This window comes from Mesoplodon mirus (assembly GCF_964341445.2).
Source record: "Mesoplodon mirus genome assembly, chromosome: 20".
NCBI lineage: Eukaryota > Metazoa > Chordata > Mammalia > Artiodactyla > Ziphiidae > Mesoplodon > Mesoplodon mirus.
In genome coordinates this window covers 35,977,269-35,983,268 of record NC_138996.1, presented here as the reverse complement: position 1 = coordinate 35,983,268, position 6,000 = coordinate 35,977,269, and positions in this window count along the sequence as shown.

Genomic DNA, 6,000 nt, shown 5'->3' with positions numbered 1-6,000 from the left:
AGCAATACCATATTTTCTGTTCACAATGTAAATTAGACGTAACGGAAAGAACTCTAGAACATCGGAAAATATTTGGAACTTATAAAACACAATTATAAGTAACCTATTTGTCAAAGAAGAAATCAAAAGGCAAATTAGAAGTACTTTTCACTGCATGAAAATAAAAGCACAACATATCAAAATGTGTGGTAAGCTGCTAAAGTAGTACTCAGAGAGAAATTTATAGAACTAAAACTTTATATCATGAAAGACAAAAAGTCTCAAATCAGTGACATCTTTTACTTTAGGAAATTTTTTAAAAATACATTAAACCCAACCTAGACAGAAGAAAATAATGAAGAGTAGTATCGATGGGAAAGAATTTAAAAATTGAGAGAAATCAATGAAATAAAGTTGGTTCTTTGAGACGATCAATGAAACTGATTAGCCTCTAGCCAGACTGATCAGGAAAGAGGGAGGGAAGGCGCAAGCTATTAATATCTCAGCAATGAGCCTCATCATGATGGACCATACAGATTTATTAAAAAGGAAGAAGGTAATATGAAAACTGTTATGCCAATGAATGTGTGACAACTTAAATGAACTGAAAGAAATCCTTGAAAGGTAAAAACTACCAAACCTCATTCAAGAAGAAATCATTAATCTGAAGAGACCTACATCCACTCAAGGAACTGAATTTACAGTTAAAAATTTTACTACAAAGAACACTTGAGGTCCAGATGGCTTCAACTGTGAATTCTACCAAACATTTAAGAAAGAAAGAATACCAATTCTATATAAACTCTGGGGGTTATTCCAGCAACAGAAGGTTAGTTTAACACTCAGAAACCAATCAATGTAACTCACCATTCTAAGCAACTAAAAAAGAAAAACCATCTCATCATCTCATGAAAGCTTTTGTCTTTTTGTCATACAAAGATCTGTATATGAATGTTCATATAAACTTTGTTTGTAATAGCCAAAAACAGGAATGCAAATGTGTATCAACAGGTGAATGGATAAACACGATATGGTATCTCTGTCCATACTATGGAATACTGATCAGCAATAAAAGGAATGAACTTTACATGTCCTCAACAACATGGATGAATCTCAAAATAATCATCCTGAAGAGAAGAGGTCAGACCCAAAAGAGTACATACTGTATGGTTTCATTTACATGCAATTCTAGAAAACGCACACTTATCTATCTGATAGAAAACAGATCAATGGTTGCCTGGAGATGAGAAAGCAGAAGGCAGTGACACACAGAAACCTTTGAAGGTGATGAATAGGTCCACAATCTTGACCGTGGTGATTATTTCACGGGTGTGTGCATATGTCAAAATGTATCAAATTCCACAGTTTAGATATGTGCAGTTTATGGTATGTCACTTATATCTCAGAAAAAAGCTGTTAACATAATCAATCAATCAATCAATCAATGGATAGATGGATAAGTTTTTGTTTCAAATTCCTTGCTCACTTTTAATTACATTCAACAAACCACTGCGCTAACGTTACAAGGAAGACCATGATGAGTGAGATCCAGTCCCTAAATTCAAGCTGGTTACAGTTAAATGCAAGGGCTAAGGCAGAGGCAAATATAATTTTATCAGACTGTGATTTAGAGAAAGGGGTGGAGAGGGAGGACGGGAAGGAGGAGAAGAAGGAAAGAAGAAAGAGAAAGAGCCGAAAAAGAAGAAACAACGGTGCTTTGGTCAATCAGAGAAACAAGAGACTCACTCACTGTTCAAGCTTTTACTAAATGTTTATAATTGTCCAGGCACTGCATTCCATAGGAGGCAGTTTGGAACCAATTCTATAAGCACACGGACACTGAAAAACAGTAGCATGACCACCAATTGTTCCAATCAGTTATGAGATGGGCCACAAGTAGTTTGTTAATTATAATGATTATACGACTCATGTTTGTAAATTATATGCTTTTAAAAAGTCATTCAAATTTTTCACTCTCATAACATCACACTCATGAACTGGTTTTCCACTATTCTTTCTTGAGTGTGAGGGTAGGATGTACAATCACAATTGGGGAGTGGTGGAATTTCAATAATCCTTTAATAATCACAGGAAAGTATCAAAAAAGTGATGTATAAAACAGGTGTATTATGGCAGGAAAGTTACATATGTATATATACATAGAAAGAGAAGAATCATTGACACAAACCATGGAAGGTAAGTTCAAAATCAGATGAAAAATTCTAGAATGCCTGAGGAAAGGATGAATAGATGGAATAAACACAAGAAAAGCCAACACACATGAAAATAAAGGTTAAATGTCAGTATATGTATACAATAAATCCTAGAAAAATATAAGGGGAAAATGTAACAGTTTGCATAAGTTATTTGAAGACATGTGATCCATAATTTCACAGATATATCACAACAAACACCCATAAACAAACATAAACTCAGACTGAAAGATCCCGAAGTGTGCCAGAGGTGATAAATAAATCACTCTGGACATACTACAGTAAAACTTAATAACATCAAAGACAAAGGAAGCATTCTAAACGTTCCCAACAAGAAATGGTAGATCATGAAACCAGGAAAAGCATCATATCAACATTCTTCAGGAGGCAGTAGAGGGCAGTGCTTGATCTCCTAGATGCTGCATCCAGAGTACTTTGAATCTGGCAAACGCTAGCTCTAGCTCCAAAATTAAACAAGATATCTTACTTCTCCGTAGCTCTGTTTCCTCATTTATATAATAAAGATAATAATAATTTCTATGTCATAAGATTGTTGGAAGTACTACATACATTAGAACATGTGAAACCCATAAAAAGACATTAGTAGTCACTATATAGCTATAAATGATTATTTTTCTCAGATTTCTTGGTAGCATTATTTGATGGAGGAATACCACAGGATAGCATTTGCAAGGTGCTTAAGAAAAGATAGACCATGTTAGAATTTTATATCTATTTGAATAATCATTTAAATACAAGGGTGAAAAAAAGAATAAGAAAGAAATCAAGATAAACATATCAGACATGACATTAGTAACTTACAATTATATATGAGTTTGTAGCTATTATTCATGCTCTATCCAAAGTTTATTGAGGGACTGTTAAATGCCAAGTATTATTTTAAATGGTTTATATATATGAACTAATATACTATTCGCATAAGCCCCATGTGGAGAAAAGAGGTTCACCAAGGGTCACTTGGGGTACATCTGATAGGCAATCAAGTTACCTCCATAGTAAGCCTTCTTTGTAAGATCTGTAAACGTGAGACAGGTCTTAAATACAAACCATCTGTTCCTTGCTCCCTTTCTGAGTCTTTCCTCCATGAAAGTTTGTTTACAGACGTTATCTCTGAGAAATGGTCCTTGAGTATGGTTTCAGTGGTGGCAGAAACTGTTTCTAAGGAGTTTTTAATTTTGGTTACCTGTCCTGTTGTGTTCTCTTCTACAAAAAGAGCCAATTTGTGGTTGAGTCCAATTATGGATAAAACCAAATACTTCCTAACAAAGGATTGCCACTAGCTGGTTGGCCCTCACAGGGAAATGTGTGCAAAACAGAGAACTTTATTGTTTGTTTGTTTGTTTGTTTGTTTTGGACAAAACATGCACACATTTCTCCCAGTTGTGAGTTATAGCAAGAAATGACTACAGAGAGAGGAAATAATATTAAAATTAGAGACCTTGACTTTTCACTGGTTAAGAAATAACAATGGTTGGTGAACTACCCAGAACCTCAAGGCTACAATCGTGTAAGAAAATAGCTAAGGAAAAACAGCTTAAAAAAAAAAAAAAAAAAAAAAAGCATGCAGATGCAAGCCCAGCCACAGTCATCCAAAACTAGTTCTGCAGGTCTGGAGTGGAAGCCGATCGTGTCCTGTAACCACCACCTCGACACAAAGCTCTGTGGTGCAAGCTCCTTCCATCTGAAGACCATCTACCTCTAAAAAAGTCTGAAGAATCCCTAATTTTAAATGTCTGAAGGGGATGTCAATTCTGTTGTCAGTGGGTTAAACCCTGTGTCTCTTTTAGCTAGGACACCTGAATATAGATTTTCACTTTCTGGAGTTTAACTGCGTTCTAGTGGTCAAAATTACCCTACAGTTCCTTTCCATTGTGGGTCCTAGGCCTTTTTTTTTTTTTTTTTTTTTTTTAAATGGTGTCTTTTCCAGATGACAAAGTCTCTGCTTTTTAGGGCATGTAGAGGCCACTTGGGAGAATGTGAAGGAAATGCAACTCATACTTCTTGGTGATAAGAGTGGTTTTATTGCTTGCAGGAATCCCTTACAGTGTTTTGCCACATCTGCAAGGTAGACCCCCAAACTGGGGGGAGAAATTCACAGCCTTAAAGGAAGACCTGTGATGTGTTTTTATGATGAGAGTCAATGAGTACACATTTGAGCTTAAAAATACCACTGACTTTCTCTGCTTTTCATGAGGATTGGAAGTGATAGGGACAATCGATTTCTGGGTAAACAGCAAGGATTTGCAAAGTTCTCCAGTAAGTATCCCAGTAAAATGAGGGCCTCTAATGGTGGAGAGATAGGTTGGAATTCTCCAGTTTGGAAACACAAAGTCAAGTTAACTTTTTTGCTACCGTCCGAACCATACCTTTCCAGCAAAAAAAAGTTTTGTTCCACCTTGAAAATTAGCACATATTGAGTAGGACACTCAAACTCCATAACAAGGTGTAATTGTAGAACCCATTTGTAGGTGTTCAAAGGTATCCTGAGACTTGAGTTCTCTTCCATGTCCCATCTTTACAGTTTTCCTGGGGTTAATCTGGTGCAGGTGAGACATGCAAATAGCGACAGCTTCAGCAACCTTAATGCAATTTTCTCAACGACACTGAGAAAGTACAGTGATCTATGTGTCCTCCTTGGGGTTTGGCATAAAACTTTTGCAACATTCCAGTTGAAGGCTTCTGGTGACACCAAGCAGTCACTCTGAAGGTGACAGAGATTATCCTCATGTGATGTTTCTCAATAACTCTTTTCATCCTCCAAAACAGGTTGTGTCGCAAAGAACACTCTTCAGTTAGTCTTCGGGATTTGAAGGGTAAATGGGAAATTTGAGTGCTTGGTACTACACTGGAGTAGCTTCCATTGATTTCCCTTTTTTTCCCCTTTTGTTTTGCTCATCAAAGTTTTGGAGGTCTGGCAATAGGACTATTTTCCATTCCAGCTTTCACTTGTCTATTAAATCCCCTATTTCTGACTTAAGGCCACTCAGAGAAAATGGGGAAGAGCTGTGGTCACATCATCTCCAAGATCTACACCTGAACGTCTTCTAAATGTGTTAAAGAGCCTATCCTAAAAGTCTCCAATGTATTCATCTTTTTGTTTGCTTGTTTTGGAGCATGTTCTCCAAAAATGTTGTCTAATAATTTATAGTTTTCTAAATTCCTCTGGTTTTATTATAGAATTTGAGGATTCTAAAGTCACACTCAGGGTATTCACAGTGCCTTTTCCGTTCAGTTTTATTGCACATGTGGTTCCTAATAACATATAAATGAACTGACGTAGATCTGGGAGCCTGGAATTACATGTTCCTAGAACTATGGCAAATTGCTCTCTAAATTTCTGCCGACCCGGCTAGGCTTTGGAAAGTCTTTGAAAACCACTTTCAGGTCAGACTGTGACCAGAGCTTAAATTCCACCATAAGGGGCTCGTTCTGATCTGGTTAACTTTCAGAGCCAATTCAGCTTTTAGAGTTTCTGGCTGGCCAGAAGGGAAGGGAAGCTAGTCGGAAAGCGTGTAGGGGCAAAGGGATAAGAGAGGGCCACGGGATGGAAGGAGAGGGGTAGTAAAATGAAAGTTTTTATGATAGATTCAAGTTATGATTCAGGTGGATCGAAAAGAGAGAGAGCCTTTTGCGTTTTTCATTTGTCTCTTCCACAGAATAGTTAGAGAGGCAACTGTGGAATCTGAATTTCTCTTGCAAGCTTCCTTAAACAATTAAAAAAATAAAATACAGGTCCCTGAATGTTTGGAGAGCTACTCCATGTCCATTCTAAGGCACTGCCCAAAGG